The following is a 22,722-nucleotide window of genomic DNA, read 5'->3' as shown; positions in this document are numbered from 1 at the left end:
TGTGTTAGCAGGAGGGAAAACAATATTAATTTCTGTTCATCTCCATCACACTTCTTGGAGGACCATATGCATTGTCAATGAGCAGTGATATTTTGAAAGAAGTCTTTTTTTCTGAGCAGTCTTAACAATGAGCTTAAACTATTCAGTAAACTATGTTGTAAATAGATTTGCTGACATTCAGGTGTTTTTCTATTTACAGAGCACAGGCAGGGTGGACTTACTGTAATTATTTACGGCCCTAGGATTTTCAGAATGGAAAATGAGTATTGGCTTCACTTAAAGGCACCAGTTGTGTTAGCCCCTAACAGGAGAATCAGTCTGTCCTTTACACTTTGAAGCCAGGCACTGACTTTTCCTCTCTAGCTATGCCTAGATGGTATCTTCTTCCTGTAGAAGGCTGTTTTATCTGCATTGAAAATCTTTTGTTTACTGTAGTCACCATCATGAATTATTTTAGTTAGAGCATCTGGATAACTTGCTGCAGCTTTTAGATATCAGCACTCACTGCTTCCCCCTGCACTTTGATGTTAGGAGATGACTCCTTTTCTTTAAGCCTCATGAACCAGCCCCTGACAGCTTCAAACTTTCTTTCTGCAGCTTCCTCACCTCTCTCAGCCTTCCTAGAATTGAAGAGTTAGGGCTTTTCTCTGGATTAGGCTTTGGCTTAAGGGAGTGTTGTGGCTGGTTAGAGCTTCTATCCAGACCATTAACAAATTTTATCCATATCAGCAATAAGGCTATTTTGCTTTCTCACCATTCCTGTCTTCACTGGACTAGCACTTTAAATTTCCTTCAAGAATTTTGCCTTTGCATTCACAACTTGGTTCACTGTTTGGTACAATGAGCCAAACTTTTAGCTGTGTCATCTTTCGATGTGCCTTCCTCACTAAGCTTGGTCATTTCTAGCTTTTGATTTCAAGTGAGAGATGTACGACCCTTCTTTTCACTTAGACACTTTAGAGGCCATTTTTGGGTTATTAATCAGTCGAATTTCAATACTGTTGAGTCTCACGGACTAGGGAAGCCTGAGGAGAGGGAGGGAGGTGGGGGAACAGCAGGTCTGTTGAGTGGTCAGATACACACAACATTTATCAATTATGTTCTCAGTCTTATATGGGCATGATTTATAGTGTCCCCAACCTATTGTAACATCAAAAATCACTGATCACAGATCACCCTAACAAGTAAAATAATAATGGAAATATTTCAAATATTGTGAGAATTACCAAAGCATGAGACACAAACACAAAGTGAGCCAATGCTGTTGAAAAATGTCATCAATATACTTGCTCAACTCAGGGTTGTCACAGATGTTCAGTTATTAAAACAAACAAACAAACAAAAAACAAACCAATAAAACCCCACAATAAAATGAAGCACATGAAACAAGATATGCCCATATACTATTTGCCTGCATTGTACTGGCCAAAAATATTTTCTCTTGGTTTCAAGAATTCATCACACCATTTCTGCAATGGAAATATTTTTCTCACATAAAAATTAAATTTCTTTATGCACTTTTTCTGGGGACACTAAGTATCTTGGAAAACAACATTTTTTAAGTAAGGACATTCCTTCCCCAAAGACAATTGCTACTTGCTATAGTTTATCACAAATCTTAATAGAGTTTTATTTTACTGGCTAAATTATTTCAGTATGAAAAATGATCCTACAATTAAGTGTTAAACAGTGAGTCGCTCTGCAACATTTCTCATAAAGATAAAAATGGTCAACTAAGTAAACAAGTCGTTGAGGTGGGATTTGTTCACCATTATTGTAAATGATTCATTTGTTTATCAATGTCATCTGAAGGTGGCCCATATTCTGTAGGCAGCTTCTATTCTCCCACACCCACAGTGAGGTCAGGTGAGCACTTTATAACATCCACCAATGACCACAACACAACAGCACAATAAGAGAAGCCCTGACTCTGAGCCTAGCAGCAGTAGTATGCTGTGAGGAAAGTTTCTGAGAAATCCAGAGCAAGGGTAATCTTGAAACATGTACAGAGAAACCAAACTGTTTTCCTTTAACCAGCCAGTCCCAGGCCTGCTGTCTTTCTAGGAGTCTCCATATGCTCTGTTCCACTGTGCTGGCTACAGCCTCCTCCCTCTCATCTTTCCTCTCTGTCTTTTCCTCTCTGACCCTCTGCATACAGAGGATCTACATTGAGATTCATCTCTCTAAGACACAGAGCTAATCATAATTTTTTTTCTATTATGCATATTCAAAAAGAAGAAAACATCTAGTTTTTTTGAAACTGTATATATATATTCATACATTTTTTTTTTAATTCTAAGACAACTCCATAGTGTAGCATAGAGACTTCATAGAGGTTTTTCAGTAAAGACAGGTATAGGTAATAGAAGGATGCTGCCAGCAAACATGAATTCTGCTGTCCAGATATATCAGCTGAGCCAGGCCTGCACAAGGCTGCTGGCCCCATGATATGACATAAGTCTTCCCTTTAGATAGAACCAACCAGAAGATGATGAATCCTTTTGGATATGAATTTAGACTTAAATTTCTGGTAACTCCCCAGCTCTCTGCTAGCTCCCTGCTATCATTCTCTGGGGGGAAAGAATGAGCTTGATGACAAGAAAAGACCTCACCTGTGATTACCCTTGTCCAATTTGGTGCTGATTATTGCTGAATCTGTTTAAGAAGCACAATGTGATTATACATTTTACTGAACAGATTTTTATACTCTCTTTTGTCCTTAAGGAAATAGTCACTACAGCTTTACAAAAGGAAAATATTCCAAAAATAAGAGAAATGTTTGAGAGAATATGAAAGTCACAGTGCTGGCCTTATGGGCATCACAGCATAGAGGTATCTGAATGAGTTTAGTAATGAAAGTGAGGCAGCTGAGAGGGAGTCAGGACCCAAGAACAGCCCTCTGGCTCCCAATACTTCTTCCCTCTCATCTGGTCTTTGCCGCATATGCTATAGGACACAGGTTAGGAGCAGGCATTCTGGAAACAGACAGTTTGGAGATTAAAAACTGCCACTGAGTATTTGCATCATGTGGGGGTGTTATTAAATTTCTCTATACCTCTATTTCCTCTTTGATTAAATAGGGGATAATAAAAGTACGTGTGTCTGGATGTCACCTGTTGCTGTGTAATAGATCATCACACATAATTGTTTAAAACAGCAGCCATTTGATTTTTTATGGTGCGATTTTAAAAGGTATTGTATTTTTGTATTCTTTTTCTAATATCCATTGTTAGTATACAGAAATGCGACTGATTTCTGAATGTTAATCTTATGTCCTGCTACTTTGCTGAATTTGTTGATCAGTTCAAGTAGTTTGTGTGTTTGGTCCTTAGGATTTTCTATATATAGTATCATGTCATCTGCATACAGTGACAGTTCTACCTCTTCTCTTCCTCCTTGGATGTCTTTTATTTTTTTGTTTGTCTGATTGCTGTGGCTAGGATTTCCACTACTATGTTGAATGAGAGTGGGCATCCTTGTCTTGTTCCAGATTTTAGTGGGAAGGCTTTCAGCTTTTCTCCATTGAGTATTATATTTGCTGTGGGTTTTTCATAAATGGCTTTATGTTAAGGTATGATTCTTCTATACCCAATTTGGTAAGAGTTTTTACCATGAATGGATGTTGGACCCAAAAAAATCAAATACCTGGGAATATACCTGACCAAGGAGGTGAAAGACTATATGCTGAGAACTATAAAACATTAATCAAGGAAATTAAAGAAGATGTAAAGAAATGGAAAGATATTCCATGCTCCTGGGCTTGAAAAATTAATATTGTAAAAATGGCCATTCTACCCAAAGCAATCTACCGAGTCAATGCAGTCCCTATCAAATTACCCATGACATTTTTCGCAGAACTATAATGAACAATCCAAAAATTTAGATGGAACCACAAAACATCCAGAATTGCCAAAGCAATTGTGAGGACCAAAAACCAAACAGGAGGCATAATTCTCCCAGGCTTCAGGCAATATTACAAATCCATAGTCATCAAGACAGTGTGGTACTGGTATTGAAACAGACAGACAGATCAATGGAACAGAATAGAGAACCCAGAAATAAACCCAGACACCTATGGTCAATTAATCTTTGACAAAGGAGGCAAGAACATAAAATGGGAAAAAGGCAGTCTTTTCAGTAGGTATTGCTGGGAAACCTGGACAGCTGCATGCAAATCAATGAAACTAGAACACATCCTCACACCATGCATGAAAATAAACTCAAAATGGCTGAAAGACTTAAATATAAGATGAGACCTTGTGGTGGTTTGAGACACCATCAAACTCCTGGAAGAGAACATAGGCAAAACATTCTCTGACATCAACCTTACAAATGTTTTCTCAGGTCAGCCTCCCAAAGCAACAGAAATAAAAGCAGAAATAAACCAATGGGACATAATAAAACTGAAAAGATTTTGCATGGCAAAGGAAACCAAAATGAAAACAAAAAGATAACGTACAGAATGGGAGAAAATAGTGTCAAATGATGCAACTGACAGGGGCCTAATCTCTAAAATATACAAACAATTTATATGGCTCAACAGCAAAAAAGCCAACAACCCAATTAAAAAACTGGCAAAAGACCTGAATAGACATTTTTCTAAGGAAGATATACAGATGGCCAACAGACACATGAAAAAATGCACAACACTCCTGATTATTAGAGAAATGAAAATGAAAACTACCATGAGATACCACCTCACACCAGCCAGAATGGCTATCATTAATAAGTCCACAAATAACAAGTGCTGGAAGCGGTGTGGCGAAAAGGGAACCCTCCTGCACTGATGGTGGGAATGTAAGATGGTACAACCACAATGGAGATCAGTATGGAGGTAACTTAGAAATCTATACATAAAACTACCATATGACCCAGCAATCCCACTCTTGGGCATATATCCAGACAAAACTTTCCTTAAAAAACACATGCCCCTGCATGTTCATTGCAGCTCTATTCACAATAGCCAAGACATGGAAACAATGCAAATGTCCATCGACAGATGATTGGATTAGGAAGATGTGTTATATACACACAATAGAATACTACTCAGCCATCAAAAAGAACAAAATCATGCCATTTGCAGCAACATGGATGGAACTAGAGACTCTTATCCTGAGTGCGGTTAAGTCAGAAAGAGAAATACAAATACCAAATGATATCACTCATATCTGCAATCTAATAGATGGCCCCAAAGAACCTTTCCACAGAAAAGAAAATCATGGACTTGGAGAATAGACTTGTGGATGTCAAGAGCAGGGGAGGGAGTGGGATGAATTGGGAGCTTGGGGTTAATAGATGCAGACCATTGTCTTTGGAGTGGATTAGCAATGACACCCTGCTGTGTAGCACTGGGAACTATGTCTGGTCACTTGTGATGGAGCATGATAATGTGAGAAAAAAGAATGTATACACGTATTTGTAAATGTGTCACCATTCTGTACAGTAGAAAAAAAATATGTATTGTGGATATAACAATTGATTACAATTACGACTACTTGAAAAAAAGGATAAAATAAAATAAGAAATAAATAAATAAATAAAACAGTAGCCATCATGTTCTAATCGTTCTTTTGAGTTATCAGTTCAGAAAGGGCTCTGTTGGACAGTGCTAGCTCAGGGTCTCTGCTGTGGTCATGGTGGTCAGCCTGTGGCTGAAGCTGGAACTGGCGGAGAGCAGATGAAGCAGCAGAGGATGGCTGTCCTCTCTCCTCAGGCAGCCTCAGGGCTTCCTCATGTTGTCTCTCTACGAGGGCTAGTTTGGGCTTCCTCATGGCATGGCAACCTCTGGGTTGTTGGGCTGCCTATAAGGCAGCTAAAGGCTTGGGGAAGTAATCTAACAAGCAACGTGGGAGTGGCATCATCTTTAGAGAACTGGCCTCAGAAAATCACTCCACTTCACTTTGTTGATGGAGCAGTCACAACAGCTCCACTCTCAAAGAGCAGCACTGGAGTCTCATGCTACACTTACTTGCCCACAGGATGGGCAGCAATGCTGTGGTCATCTTTTCAAAGCAGGATCTGTAGTCATGGGGGTGCCAAGAGGTGTAATCAGGTTAGTTCTCAGACTGTACCAATTCTAATAAAGCACAAGTCTTATAGAGGTGTGCATCCAAGTTTCCAAAACAGGGTTTGAGAGCCTTTGGAAAAGCCAGATGAAGAGCCTGCTCCTTGCACCTGGGAAGAGATTCTTGGGAACACTGGCTCCAGGGCAGCACTAAGAGGCTGTGCCTGTTTATGAACCTACTTGCTGGGTCCTGAGGTACCACTCCAGGCATGAGGAATAGAAAAGACAAGGCATCTGCTTAATGGCAAAAAATTGGTTCCTTAGGCTATTTGGGCTGTCCCATGCGGACTCTCTATGCTGTGTGAGAGTTGAGGCAGGATTTGGCTGAAATTCTAGAGATGAGGTCTCAGAAGTTGCTTCAGTTTCCACACACTGTTAGCTGGGACCAGAACTTGCCCAGAGGTGCCCTGTTCATTTGTCCTCTGCATGGCCTTTGACTCAGATGGATGGAGTCAGGACTGAGGACTGCCACTCATTGGTCACAGGACCAAAGGTGACAGGGATGGGAAGGAACAAGCCAGTGGCTCATCACCACTGACAGCTCCTGCACATGACTCCCACTCTTACCCTCTGCCCTCAACCCTACCTCCCCTGGGCTTTCCTTTGGACTTGGGCTATGGCTCCTGGCTTGGCCTCACATGGAGGCCATTTGTACTCCTCCTGACATCTCTGTACCTTGTTCCTAAGTTTTCCTGGTTCCTCTTCCGAATCACTCTCACATCTATTTCTGCTCCCTCCCCACTGTTTCTGCCTTCTCATTCCTCCCCTGTCCTCCTTCCTCACATCTTGTCCCTCCTTCTAACTGGTCTCAGCTCAGTTGATGCCTCCACCCCATTTTCTGCACCACAATTAGTCATCTTACCATTGGGCTTTAAGTACAGTTTTCATCACTGCAATACATACTGTTGTTATGTAACAGACCTCTTTTTTTAAGAATAAGAAAATAGGTTATGGAAAATGTTAAGAGATTCTGAGTAATAATTCTATCTACATGTTCTGATTTGTATGCAGTTTCGATTTAGCTCTTACAATAATGTAAAAGGACAATATTTCTTTCTCTTTCTCTCAGCTTCTCTCCCTACTGCTCATGATATTTTCAGTTATTATTTTTATGTTGTCAATGATTGTAAGGTTTATGTTTTAGCCTGTAACATCATTTCCATCATTTAGCTTCGTTATGAAGCGCAAACTGTTCTGATGCTCAGGACCCTCCATTACGGCTTCCCCATCCCATGCCTAAATTTTCAACTGGATGCCTTTCAGTTGGTAGGGTTTTTTGTTTCTTTTCTTTCTTCCTTTCTTTCTTTTTCTTTTTCTTTTTTTTTCAAATTGAGCTTAAGGGCATTGCATTTCTAGCACATTTGAGATGCTCTGCCAGAGCTCTACTAATGCTTGCATGGAATCTTTGTTTAGTGTGCTCTTCTTGGTCACATTTAATTTCCCTTGGAATATTTTGAACCAATTTAATGTCCTTATAAAATTGAATAGTGACAAAGAGAAATCTGATACTGCGTCCATTTTCCTCCCAAATGCCCCTTAATAAGTGATCTCCTTGAAGTGAATTAGTTTACCTGGTTTAGGGTAATAATTATTTTTGTCCTTCAGAGTTAGTGTAACAGAGCAGGACTCTATGAAGCCTTCCCAGAATAAACCCCCAACCAGTGCTCTCTGCCTGCTTTTTTTCTGTTGAAAAACTTTAGTCAAAGAATAAATTTAACCAGAGATGTGAGAAATGCAGAAAGAAAGGAGAACAGTCAAGCAAAAAAAAAAAATAATAATGGTATACCATTCAGTGAAGTCAAGGACCTTTATTTCTTCCTCAAAGACTCTAGATAATAGTCTAAGCTATGTCTTTTGAACAGTTTTGCAGATACTAAAACCTCCAACAGGTGGAGTTCACTGTATGCTGCCCACAAGCACAAACACTCCAGACCCCTTGGAACCAGCATGATGATGGTGCTGATTCCCAATTACCTCACCACCAACCAATCAGAAGAATGTCCATGAGTTGGTCACACCCTGCTCCCTGAAGACGCCTGACTCCTCACTACCCTCTCCAAGATGGGACAAAGTTTTTTTTTTTGTCTTTTCTAGGGTTTCACCCACAGCATATGGAAGTTCCCAGGCTAGGGGTCTGATCAGAGCTGTAGCCTCCGGCCTACACCAGAGCCACAGCAATGCCAGATCCAAGCCGTGTCTTGGATCTACACCACAGCTCATGGCAATGCTGGATCCTTAACCTACTGAGTGAGGCCAGGAATTGAACCCACAACCTCATGGTTCCTAGTCGGGTTCATTAACCACTGAGCCACAATGGGAACTCCAGGGACAAAGATTTGAGGGCACCAGCCTGCTGTGGCCCCCTTTACCTGACACAGCAATAAAGCTGTTCTTTTCTAATTCACCCCAAACTGTCTCTGTGTTTCTACTCTGCACCCATGAGCAGAGACTGAGTTTCATCAACATTAGGACAGTCTCCTCTCTGGAGAAGTTTTTCCTTGTGTATAAGAATGCATATTTTGTTCCATTTGTTGGAGTCTTCTTTTAGGGACCTAGGTTTCCTCAGATTATATCTTTATCTCTCTTTCATATCAATAATCTTCTCTCTTGTTACTTTATTTATTCAAAATCAAGGCTTTCTGCTTGTAACCCAGTTGCCAGTGGTGACCATTCAGTCTTTTGCCATTATAACATTTTACTGGGTCTGAGGTGATAGGATCATGGTATCATTTTGGTTCCCAGTTTAACTTAAGACTGCAGTCCCTCTTTTGGTCTCATTCTATGGCTTTATCGCTTCTTTGAAATTTTGAAATCATGTTCTTATTAACCTATTCTATAGACTAAAGAAATATTGGTAAACTTTCCTATATTTCTCTGCTTAGGCTTTTAAAAAATGTGTATTTTTCTTTTTACAGCTGCACATGCAGTATAGGAAGTTCCAAGACCAGAGATCACATTGGAGCTGCAGCTGCAGCCTACACCACTGCCATGGAAATATGAACCACATCTGTGACCTGCACCAGATCCTCAACCCACTGAGGGAGGCCAGGGATCAAACCTGCATCCTCACAGATACATCAGGTCCTTAGCCTGATGAGCCATAATGGGAATTTCCCAAGAATATTTTTTAATGTGCATTTGGCATGATGAAATACATGCATTTATATATAATATATATGAGTATATGTAATATATATTTTTTGGCTGCAGTGGGTTTGCAGACTTGCCACTTTGACTCTTTTCTTCATTCTCAGGCTACTACATTTCTATGGTGTCATGTGAGTGATTCATCCCCTCTTACTGCACAGTGTTTGAGGCCAGCCTGTTTCCTCTTCCTCAGTACCACTGGAAGGCAGGTGTTGGATGCTTGGAATGCTGGCAGGTCTTGGTAGTCTGAAGGTATGGTGAGAACATGGGGAAATCTAGGCTCTGCTGTAGACAGCTTTATTTGGAAGACCTAAGTGTAGCCCTCTCTATGTTTTACACCAGAGTTCCTCAGCCCCCAAGTTGAGGTGTAAATCCCCATTCCCATGAGGGAATAATTAGGCCTTGGATCTCCCCCCTGACTCAATGTGGGCAGTGATGTCTCCATGTCATTACAGAACCAGCACTGTTTTGTACTGTTCTCTTTCGCACTCATTTCTCTCCAGCCCTTACTATCTCCCTGCTTTAAGAACAACAGGAAAATGAGAAGGCAAACAACTCACTTTGCTTCTCTTCAGTTTGGGGGTTACTAGTGCAAATTTTCACAATTAGTGGGCCTCTGGGATGAAGAAGATTAGCATTCAAGTCCTTCTGTGCCTCCCAGGTGTTCTAGAATAGAATGGGGGAATTTTCTCATTAGTCACCAGTTTTTGCAGTTTGTTGGTTTACATTGTAACCCCAGTCATCTGTACTTGCTGGTGGCCAGTTTTACTTCTGTGCTGAAATGGCAATCCATCATCTTAACCATGACTTTTCTTCAAAATGAAATCTTCCATGGAATCAATGCTCATGATGTTCAAGCTCAAAGGACCATTACATTTGAAGTGCAATCTGCCACCAAAAAGAAATAATAAAATAACCTTAAAAGATTCTGTTCACTTGCACTTCCTGGAGGGTATTAAGTGGCAGGTGGTTCATTAATCACTCACGTTGCAGCAACACCCCTCATGTTCTCCATTCTATCCTCAGTTTTCTAACAGCACACACACTCTCCCAGACTCGGAAATATTCTTCAATCAGCTCTAGTCTAGCAGACTTTTGTCCATTTCATCTTCCAAGTTCTACTTTCCAGAAGGTAAAATAACCAGTTTAGGTGGAAAATCTCTCCCTCCTTTAAAGGTAGGATAAGGGAATAAGCTGAGTCCTGCCTGGCATGGAGGGGAACAGAAGCTGGAAACTTTTTGGATTGTGATGTATAACATTTTGGGCTGTGATGTATAAAACAGATAGAAGTGCCTTCAGCCACCTTAACCAAAGAAAGTGCCCATATCCCCAGCCCACCATTAGCCTCTGTCTCTCCACTGGCCTCAGTCCAATTGCATGGGTTGACAGAGAACCTTGTAGGACCCTAGAGCTTAGCAAAAGTCCCAGCTTGACATCCACTCCCAGGAAAACAGATAATGCACAAACTCAGCATCACAAATTAATGGAGGAAAGTCTGGATTCTTGGGTTCATGTGTTGGGTCAATTGGTTTTCTTATAATAAAAAATAAAACTAGCTCACTTTACACAAAGTGTATACCTCTTGTAGGCTAAAAATTTAAATGTAAAAAGTAAAAACAAGAAAGTTTTTTAAAAAAAAGAGTATGTCCCAAGAGATTGTATATAGTTCCCTGTGCTGTATAGTAGGACATTGTTGCTCATCCATTCTAAATGAAATAGTTTGCATCCATTTGGCAAAAATGTCACAACATTGTAAATCAACAACACTTCAATTAAAAAATCTAAAGAAAGAATATTTACTGAAAATGATCTGAGTTAATGTCCACAGTATTAAAAATGAATACAAAGGAGGGCATCTTTTTTTTAAATCCAGTATTATAGGCTTTCCATCCCACAACTCCAGCACATCCCCCCACCCCCCAAACTGTCACCTTTGGAGACCAAAAGTTTTTGAAAGTCTGTTGAGTCAGCATCTGTTCTGCAAAGAAGTTGAGTCTGTCCTTTTTTCAAATTCCACATGTAAGCGAAAGCATTTGATGTTGGTTCTCATTGTATGACTGACTTCACTTAGCATGATAATTTCTAGGTCCATCCATGTTGCAAAAAATGCTTGTATTTCATTCATTTTAATGGCTGAGTAATATTCCATTGTGTATATATACCACATCTTCTTGATACACTCCTCTGTTGATGGACATTTAGGTTGTTTCCATGTCTTGGCTATTAAAAATTGTGCTGCAATGAACATAGGAGTACACGTGTCTTTTTGAGTCATGGTTTTCTCAGGATAGGTGCCCAGGAATGGGATTGCTGGATCAAATGGTAGTTCTATTTTTAGTTTTCTGAGGCATCTCCATACTGCTTTCCACAGTGGTTGCACCAATTTACAATCCCACCAACAGTGTAATAGAGTTTCTTTCTTTCCACAACCTCTCTAGCACTTATTGTTTGTAGAGATTTTGATGATGGCCAATCTGGCTGGTGTAAGGTGATACCTCATAGTGGTTTTGATTTGCATTTCTCTAACAATGATTGATGCTGAACATCTTTTCATGTGTTTTTTGGCTATCTGTGTGTCTTTTTTGGAGAATTGTCTCTTTAGATCTTCTGCCCATTTTTGATGGGGTTGTTTGTTCTTTGGTATGGAGCTGCAGAAGGTTTTTATAAATTTTGGAGATGAATCCCTTGTCAGTCAATTCACTTGCAAAGATTTTCTCCCATTCTGTGGGTTGTCTTTTTGTGCTGTTGAGGGTTTCCTTTGCTGTGCAGACACTTTGAAGTTTGATTAGGTCCCATTTGTATATATTTTTTGTTGTTGTCAATACTCTAAGAGGTGGATCTGAGAAGATGTTGCTGTTGTTTACGTGAGAGAGTGTTTGGCCTATGTTTTCTTCTAAGAGTTTTATAGTGTCTGGACTTATATCTAGGTCTTTAATCCATTTGGAGTTTCTTTTTGTGTATGGTGTTAGGGAGTGTTCTAATTTCATTCTTTTCCATGTGGCTGTCCAGTTTTCCCAGCACCACTCATTGAACAAGCTGTATTTTCTCCATTGTGTATTCTTGCCTCCATTGTCATAGATGAGTTGGCTGTAGGGGCGTGGGCTTAATTCTGGGCTTTCTATCCTGTTCCACTGATCTCTATTTCTGTCTTTGTGCCAGTACCATACGGTTTTGATGGTTGTTGCTTTGTAGTATAATCTGAAGTCAGGGAACCTGATTCCTCCAGCTCCATTTTTCTTTTTCAGGATGTCTTTGGCTCTTCTGGGTCTTTTGTGCTTCCAAACAAGCTTTAAGATATTTTGTTCAAGTTTTGTGAAAAATGTCCTTGGTAATTTGATAGGGATTGCATTGAATCTGTAGATTGCCTTTGGTAGTATAGTCATTTTGATAATATTAACTCTTCCAATCCACGAGCATGGTATATCTTTCCATCTGTTGGTTGTATCTTTGATTTCTTTCATCAGTGTCTTATAGTTTTCAGAGTGCAGGTGTTTTGTCTCTTTAGGTAGGTTTACTCCTAGGTATATTTATTCTTTTGGATGTGATGGTAAACGGGATTGCTTCCCTAATTTCTCTTTCGGCTCTTTCATTGTTAGTATATAGAAATGCCATCTATCTCTGTGTATTAATTTTGTATCCTATGACTTTGCCAAATTCACGAAGGAGCTATAACAGTTTTCTGGTAGAGTCTTTAGGATTCTCTAGGTATAGTATCATGTCATCTGCAAATAGTGATAGTTTTACTTCTTCCTTTCTGATGTGGATTCCTTTTATTTCTTTTACTTCTCTGATTGCTGTGGCTAGGACTTAACAAATCTATGTTGAATAGTAGTGGCGAGAGTGAGCATCCTTGTCTTATTCCTGGTCTCAGTGGGAATTCTTTCAGCTTTTCACCATTGAAAATGATGTTTGCTGTGGGTTTGTCATATATGGCCTTTATCATGTTGAGGTAGGTTCCCGTTATGCCCACTTTCTGAAGGGTTTTTATCAGAAAGGGGTCTTGGATGTTGTCAAAGGCTTTTTCCACGTCTATTGAGAAGATCATATGGTTTTTATTTTTCAGTTTGTCAGTGTGGTGTATCACACTGATGGATTTGCGGATATGGAAGAACCCTGGGATAAATCCCACTTGATCATGGTGTACAATCCTTTTAATGTATTGTTGGATGTGGTTTGCTAGTATTTTGTTGAGGATTTTTGCATCGATGTTCATCAGTGAACTTGGCCTGTAGTTCTCTTTTTGTGTGGTATTTTTGTCTGGTTTTGGTATCAGGGTGATGGTGGCCTCATAGAATGAGTTTGGGAGTATCCCTTCCTCTGCAATTTTTTGAAATAGTTTCAGAAGGAGAGGTGTTAGCTCTTCTCTAAATGTTTGATAGAATTCGCCTGTGACGCCATCTGGTCCTGGACTTTTGTTTGTTGGAAGTTTTTGAATCACAGTTTCCATTTCAGTTCTTGTGATGGGTCCATTCATCTTTCCTATTTTGTCTTGGTTTAATCTTGGAAGATTGTACTTTTCTAAGAATTTGTCCATTTCTTCTAGGTTTTCCGTTTTATTGGCATATAGTTGCATATAGTAGTCTCTTGTGATCCTTTGTATTTCTGTGATGTCCATTGTTACTTCTCCTTTTTCATTTCTAATTTTATTGATTTGAGTCCTCTCTCTTTTTTGCTTGGTAAGTCTGGCTAGGGGCTTATCAATTTTGTGGATCTTTAAAAGAAGCAGCTTTCCGTTTCATTGATCTTTTCTATGGTTTTCTTTGTTTCTATTTCATTGATTTCTGCTCTGATCTTTATGATTTCTTTCCTTCTGCTAACTTTAGGTCTTGTCTGTTCTTCTCTCTCGAGCTGCTTGAGATGTAAAGTTAGGTTGTTTATTTGAGGTTTTTCTTGTTTCCTGAGGTGGGCTTGTATTGCTATAAACTTTCCTCTTAGAATGGCTTTTGCTGCCTCCCATAGCTTTTGGAGTGTCATATCTTTGTTGTCATTTACTGCTAGGTATTTTTTACTTTCCGCTTTGATTTCTTCAGTGATCCATTCGTTGTTTAGTAGCATATTGCTGAGTCTCCACGTGTTTGTGTTTTTTGCAGTTTTTTTTTCGTGTTGTTGATTTCTAGTCATATAGTGTTATGGTCTGAAAAGATGCTTGATATGATTTCAATTTTCTTAGTTACTGAGGTTGGATTTGTAGCCCAGGATGTGATCAATCTTAGAGAATGGTCCACGTGCACTTGAGAAGAATGTGTATTCTGTTGTTTTTGGATGGAATGTCCTATAAATATCTATTAAGTCCATCTGGTTTAATGTATTGTTCATGGCCTGTGTTTGCTTATTGACTTTCCGTCTGGATGATTTGTCCATTGCTGTAAGTGGGGTGTTAAAGTCCTCCACTATGATTGTGTTATTGTTGATTTGTCCTTTTAAGGTTGTTGGCTGTTGCCTTATATATAGTGGTGAACATGTGTTGTGTGCGTAGATATTTAAAATTGTTATATCTTCTGGGATTGATCCTTTTATCATTATGTAGTGACCTTCCTTGTCCCTTAGAATATTCTTCATTTTAAAGTCTACTTTGTCTGATATGAGTATTGCTACTCCAGCTTTCTTTTGAACCCGTTTGCATGAAATATTTTCTTCCATCCTCTCACTTTCAATTTGTATGTGTCCCTAGAAGTGAAGTGGGACTCTTGAAGACAGCATATATATGGGTCTTCTTTTTGTGTCCATTTAGCCAGTCTATGTCTCTTGGTTGGGGCATTGAGTCCATTAACATTAAAGGTAATTATTGATATGTATGTTCTTATTGCCATTTTATCAATTGCTTTGGATTTGTTTTTTTCACTCCTTTTTTTCCCCTTCTTTTCTTATTCTCTCCTCTTCTGTTTTGATGATTATTTTCAGGGTTGTATTTGAGTTGATTTTTCTTATTTGTTTGTGTATCAATTGCACATTTTTCGTTTGTAGTTATTCTGAAGTTTTGATATAAGAGTCTATATGTATATGAGATTGTTTTAAGTTGTTGGTCTCTTAATTGCAAGTGCATCTCCATTGTCCTGCATTTGTGCCCTCTTCTTCTCACGATTTCAGATTTTGGCAGCATAATTGTGCATGGATGATTTCATATCTTTACTGTATATATACCTTTACTGGTGAGCCTTGTCATTTGTGGAATTTTTGTTTCTTGTTTCTGTCTTTTCTTTTCTGCCTAGAGAAGTTCTTTTAGTATTTGTTATAAGGCTGGTTTAGTATTGCTGAAATCTCTCAACTTTTGCTTATCTGTGAAGGTTTTGATTTCTCCTTCAAATCTGAGTGAGAGCCTTGCTGGGTAAAGTAATCTTGGTTGGAGGTTTTTTCCTTTCATCATGTTAAGTATATCATGCCACCTCCTTCTGGCCTGCAGAATTTCTGCTGAAAAACCTGCTGATAACTTTTTGGGGATCCCTTGTATGTTATTTGTTTCTTTTCCCTAGCTGCTTTCAAGATTTTCTCTTTGCCTTTAATTTTGGTTAGTTTGATTAATATGTGTCTCGGTGTATTCCTCCTTGGATTTATTTTATATGGTACTCGTGCTTCCTGGATTTGAGTGACTGGTTCCTTTTCCATGTGAGGGAAGTTTTTGGCTATTATCTCTTGGAATATTTTTTCTGTCTCCTTCTCTCTCTCTTCTCCTTCTGGCACCCCTATAATATGGATGTTGGAGAATTTAATGTTGTCCCAGAGTTCTCTGAGACTCTCTTCATTTGTTTTCAATCTCTTTTCTCTTTTCTGTTCTGCATCCGTAATTTCCACTAATCTGTCCTCTACCTCACTTTATTCGTTCTTCTGCCTCCTATATTCTGCTGTTGGCTGCTTATAGTGAATTTTTTATTTCAGTTATTGTATTTTGCATCTCTTCTTGTTGAAGTTTTATATCTTGTTATCTCTTTGCTCAGTGTTTCCTGCAAGTTATCCATCTTTGCCTCCAGTGTATTTCCAATGCCTTGCATCATCTTCAGTGTCAACAATCTAAAGTCTTTTTCCTGGAGGCTTGGAATCTCCTCATGGCTTAGCTGATTTTCTGGGTTTTTTTCTTTCTCCCTCATCTGAGTTATAGTTCTCTGTCTTTTCATCTTTATAGGTTTTTGGTGTGGTGACCTTTTTATAGATAACAGAGTTGTAGCCTTTCTTACTTTTGGTGTCTGCCCCCCTTAGTGTATGAAGTTGGTATGGGGGCTTGCTGTAGGCTTCCTGATGGGAGGGAGTGATACCTGCCCACTGGTAGGTGGAGCTGATTCTAATCCCTCTGGTGGGTGGTGCTTAGTCCCTGGATGGGATTAGAGGTGGTTGTGTGTGTGTGTGTGCACACGTGTGCGCGTGCGTGCATGCAGGTGGGCGGGTTGGGGGTGTCTTTAGGTGGTCTGTTTACTGCAGGGCAGGGCTGTGATCCTGCCTGGATTGTTGTTTGCCCTTGGGCTTCTCAGTGCTGATGGGTGTGGCCAGATTTTCCCAAAATGGCCACCTCCAGAGAAATGCATGCTGCTGAATATTCCCAAGATCTTTTTTTCCTATGTCCTTCCCCCACAACAAGCCACATTCACCCCTGTTTTCCCAGGATGTCCTCCAAGAACTTCAGTCAGGTTTGAACTATGGAGACTTTGCTTTGCCCTGGGACCCAGTGCATGTGAAAGTCTGTGTGCGCTTTTTAAGAAGGGTGTCTCCATTTCCCCCAGTCCTGTTTGATCTCCTGCACACAAGCCCCACTGGCCTTCAATGCCAGATACTCTGGGGGGCTCTTTCTCCCAGTGCAAGATCCCCACACTTGGGAGTTTGATGTGGGGCTCAGGAACCTCACTCCTATAGGTGAGTCTCTGTGAACCAGTTAGTTTCCAGTCTGTGGGGCTTCCCACCTAGGAGGTATGGGGTTGCTTATATCACATAACCACCCCTCCTACCTCGTGATGTAGCCTCCTCTTTGTCTTCTGGAGTAGGATATCTTTTTGAATGCTTCCAGTCCATTTGGTTAAAGATTGCTCAGTATTTAGTTGCAAATTTTGTTGTTTTTAGAAGCGAAGTTGAGCTCCAGTCCTTCTATTCTGCCATCTTAATCCCATCTCTCCAAAGTAGGCCATCTTAAAGAAAAAGGAACATACATCCTTACAACATCAGGGTAGGAAGTGGGTTCTTGAAAAATACAAAGCAGAACAAAGCATGAAGGAAAAGACTCATCAGTTTCTTACATTAGAATAATAAAATATTTATGCTTCAAAAAACCCAAAATAAACACAGTTAAAAAAAAAAAACCCTGCTGTATAGGGTAGGAGAAGATATTTGTCAAGCAAATTCTAATAGGCAGAAGACATAAAGAATTCCTACAAATCAAGACAAAAACCAACAGTACACCAGAGTAAATAGGAGAAAAAAACACCTGTCCTGTCAACATGTAATAAGATGATTTACCTCCTTAGATATCAGGCAAATTTGGTGAAAACGACAAAAGAATATCATTTCATTCTCATCAGATTGGAAATAAATACCCCCCACCCCCCAAAAAAAGTATTATCAAGAAAGCAGGCCTGGGGGCTCTGCTGGTGAAAGTGAGCACTGGAACAACTGCATTAGAATTGGAAATGTCTGAAAAATGGAAATTCCTTAAGTCTCTTCAATTCTACTTACAGGTAAATAGTCTCCAGATGCTCTTGCTTGTCAAAGGAGGCACGTCAAAGAGGCTCACTGCAGACCTGTTTGTAATCAAGTAGAAAGCAAAACAAAATATAAATGCTTATCATAAGAACACAGATAATTAAATTGTAGTATATTCATACAATTAAATATCATGCAGACTTAAACCTACGATCTAGATCCACAATGAATGAACTTCAGAAAATAAAACCGAATAAAGGTAGCTTGCTATTGAACAAAGCACAGTATGCCATCTTTGTAAATTTAAGACACTTGGAAGAATATTATATGCTGCTTATGAATTTGTATAAATGAGGGTAAAAACAGTGACTTCCTGGTGACTCCCCCAGGGAAGGGGGAAGAGGAAGAGTGGGGTGTATAGTGGGGTGTGAATGACATTATGATGATCTGAAGTGTTTTATTTGTCAAACGGGATGTGAAGCAAATATGACAAACATATCAACACTTGTTTGTCACTCTGCTTTTGTTGTTGATGTTGTTGTTGTATTTTTAGGGCCACACCTGGAGTATATTGACATTCCCAGGCTAGGGGTTGAATTGGAGCTGCAGCTGACCACAGCCACAGCAACACCAGATCTGAGCCACATCTGTGACAAATGCCCCAGCTTGTGGCAATGCTGGATTATTAACTCATTGAATGAGGCCAGGGGTTGAACCTACATCCTCATGCACACTATGCCAGGTTCTTAACTGAGCTGAGCCACAGTGGGTACTCCTGGATGGTCTTAATTTTTAAAATGAGTAGCCAATGTCCACAGAAAAGAGAGAAGCCTTGGAAAGCCAGCCCTTCTTCTGGCCCACAGGGACAACATCTTCAGCAGACAGGAAACTTCAGGATGGAAAGCACAAAAATGTCCTGCAATGTGTTGACTTCATTCTCTGCCATATACTAGCAATTGAACCTGCAACCTCAAGGAGACTGCTGGGTTCTTAACCCACTGAAACACAACAGGATCTCCTCACTCTGCTTTTTGAAAGTTCTCCTAATAAACACACAGAAAGAGAGAAGAAAGGAAGCCAGTTGCTGCAGGGTGAAGTCCAGCTGCTGTGGTGGGTACTCCAGGGTCCCATAATGTGCAGCAGCCTCCCTCTTCAGCCTCATCTTTGTTCACATCCTCCCTCAAAGAGCACTTAAATTTCAATGTCTGAGTCTCCTTTAGATTCTCATGCAGTGATCCCCCTTCACACTTCCATCTGCCTGCTCCTGAGGGGTCTTCAGACTTTCCTTCCCAGGGAAGCCAACCCTCCCAGCTGGACTAGTTAGCTGTTTTCATATCATCCCATTCTTAGAATTATCACAACAGCTTGTAATTATCCACATCCAGAAGGACAGACAGACAGAACATGCTGAGGGCTGAGCTTGTGTCTATACCCAAATTTCACTCTGAACACAGTGGGCTCAGGAAGTGTTGGTTGAACTCAGCTGACTTGACCTCAGGTGTGCTTTTGGCCATCTCCAGTGGGTCAGCTTGCTACCACTCATGCCAGTGCTCCAGGCCTGCCTCTGGCTTGTGGGGGAAGGGTTATAATCATATGTTACAGGTGAAAGTGCTACAGAATTGACTTTGTTTCATCTCATATGGGGATTTTTTTTTTTTTTCATTTTAGAAAGTGGCTTTTATTTATATTTCAGCCTTGAGGGTTTATAAGAGGCTTACTATCCACCTTCACCTGCCTTCTCCCACTTTGGTTCTTTGCTTTCAGGGACTGGATTCATTTTTTTTCCTGCTCCAGTGATGGAGAGCCAACTTGTTGCTGTGGATTTCTGCTCTTTACCAAGTCCCTTCCATAATTTCAGCTTTTAATCTTCTGGCATCTCTGCAAAGTGTGTAATCCTGTCTACATTTCACAAATGAGTAAACAGCAATTCAGAGAGACAGAAGGACTCAGGCAGGCATGCAGCTAGGGAAGATCTAGGAATTCTTCTCAGGATGGTGTAATTCTGCACTCGGTGCTCTGAGTCTTTGACTTCTCTGCTCCTCCCCACAGCTCCCTGCCCCTGGGGTCAGTGGGCTTCATCATCAGTGCTATCAGGGATTGGGTTGGCAGAGCAGAAATGTTGATGGCAGAGATGGGTCTGAGTCAATCTGGAGGAAAGGCAGTTAATGATGAACATCCTCATTACTTTGGGGCAATCACACACGGTGAAGAGATTTGCTGCTTTTATAATTCCTACCTTTACAATAAATGTACAGTTTTCTAAGTGAGATTATTATTCTTTGATCAATATAAGATTGCTCCACCCCCACCTTTTTTTTTTTTTTTTTTTTTTGTCTTTTTAGGGATGCTTCTGTGGCATATGGAAGTTCCCAGGCTAGGGGTTGAATCAGAGCTGAAGCCGATGGCCTATACCACAGCCACAGCAATACAAGATCTGAGCCACGTCTATGACCTATACCACAGCTCATGGTAATGCTGTATCCTTAACCCACTGAGTGAGGCCAGGGATTGAACCTGTGTCCTCATGGATACTAGTCAGATTCGATTCCACTGAGGCACGACACTCCAGATTGCTCCACTTTGAAGCATAATTAGTGGGAAGGGGGCATTGGGGCTGAGCAATGTCCATTGTCAGATAGGCAAGGGTAGAATGTGCTGCTCCCCATAAAGCTTTGTCAGTAAGCTGGCATCTCTGAGGGCAGAATAGTCTATGTAGATGAGATCATTAGAAAAATTAAATAGCTAATGAAGGGCAAATTAATGAAACTCTGTAACATTTGATCAGCCTGTACAAACAGCAACTTGTCATACATCATTGGTAAATAATTGCCAGAGTTGCTTAGGATGTACTCATTAAGTCTTAACAATACCAACTGGATGGTTTATCCCCCATGGATCGGCTTGTTCAAATGTGTTTCTCTCTTTATCTCAGGCTCTAAGAAGTAAAGTTCAGGTTTCCACCCAGGTAGGTGTCTCACCTCTTGGACATATTTGGGGATAAGCTGGAGAAGAAGGAGCGAAATGTTCCACTCCTATCAAATTACAAAGTGTCCTAAGTGTTGTACATGATTCCCTTTCTTACTTTCAATACTTATTTTTAAGGGTTTTGTTTGTTTGTTTGTTTGTTCATTTATTTTTTATTATTAAAGTACAGTTTATTTATAGTGTTGTGTCAATTTCTGCCGTACAGCATAGTAACCCAGTCATACACACACACATATATATATACATACATATTCTTTCTCTCATACTATCTTCCATCATGTTCTATCCTGAGATATACCCAATCAAGACTTGTTTTTAAAGCAAAAGACAGCAAAGGAAAGATGAGTTTGGTCCAGTGAACACATCTGGCCAGTGCCCTGCAGGTCCATCCTACACACCATGGGTAACAATATATATCTTACAACGATTAGCATTCTTGCCATGCACTCTCATTAGGTTGGAATGTGACTAGCTTAAATTTGGAAGTCCTTTTACAAATTCTCATGAGGCCATAAACCAGGTTTGTTCTTTGTGGAGTTGCTAGTGAAAATGCAAGTGCTAGCCACCCAAAGACCATCATATGCTGACCTGACTATGCATGGGGCCAGCATGGATGGATGTGCTGTGCTGAAGGCCCATCTCCTGTCTTCTGATGACATCCTGTTGAAGTCACTGTGGGAAGGTTAGTGTCTTGGTTCTGCTGAAGCCTCCATGTGGCTTGGTGGGGAATCTGGGGAGAGGCAAAAGGAGGCAGCCATGAGAGAGAATGTGGGTGGCCAGCCTCAAGTCCCCCTGCACTGCTCACTATCTGTCCAAATGCTCACGTGCATCTACCTTCCTAAGCTGTGGATTATTGAAAAAGTTGCTGTTACAGACTAAATTTTGTCATCACCCCCCCAATTCCATACATTGAAGACTTAACCTTCATTCAGTAGTTCAGAATGGAACTGTATGTGGACATAGGCTCTTTAAAGAGATGATTAAGTTAAAATGTGGCCATTGAGGTAGCTCTAATCCAATGGGACTGGTGTCCTTATAAAGAAAGGAGATTGGACACAGATACATACAGGGAAAGAACAGATGAAGACATGGGAAGCTGGCCATCTACACATCAAGGAAGAATCAACCCTGCCAGTACCTTGATCTCAGACTTCTAATCTAATCTCTAGAACTGAGAGAAAGATAGAGAATTATTTTAAAGAGTTGGCTCATGCAGTTATGAAGGCTGTCAAGCTCCAGCTCTGCAGGGTGGGTCAGAAGGCTGGAGAACCAGAGCAAAGCCAATGCTATACGGCAGAATCCCTTCTGGGTCAGGGAAAGTCAGTCTTTTGCTATTCAGACCTTCAGGTTATTGATGAGGTCCACCCACATAATGGAGGGCAATCTTCTTTCCTCTAAATTGGCTTATTTAATCTCAACCAAAACCACCCTCGCCCTTAGACAAAATATAGACCTCCCCAATTCAGCTTCTTCTAGGCAATTTACTGGCTATGACCAGACCTAGTTAACCTCTCTGAGCCTCAATTTTCCTATCTGAAAATGGAAACAATGATGACTAATCTGGCTACTGTCTATTTGTTGCCCCTTCCATCCTCCTCCCTTCACTATTACCTGCTCTACATTATATGCTCTGAAAGGTTGACACATATGGGCTGCTCTCGGACTTCCCTGCATTGTTTTCAAAACAATAACAGTGTCAAGGGTGAGAGAACTGTCTTGCAGTGCTCAGAGCTTCCTGGAAACTTTTTGGTTCTTAACTCCTAAATGAAATCAGATTGCCAAGGATCTTGAGACATCTGACAGAGTCTATAATATGACAAAGATCAAATCAAACAGAAAACATACTTAGAGGTAACAGTCCATTGTATCCTCAGAGAAATAAGAGAAGGTAATGCTGTGAAAAAGCT

The sequence above is a fragment of the Sus scrofa genome, chromosome 15 (genome assembly GCF_054392235.1).
Source record: "Sus scrofa isolate SSC_HxYL_T2T_F1_AM1 chromosome 15, Sscrofa_HxYL_maternal_Yorkshire_Landrace_v2.0, whole genome shotgun sequence".
Lineage (NCBI taxonomy): Eukaryota > Metazoa > Chordata > Mammalia > Artiodactyla > Suidae > Sus > Sus scrofa.
This window is presented reverse-complemented; position numbering follows the sequence as displayed.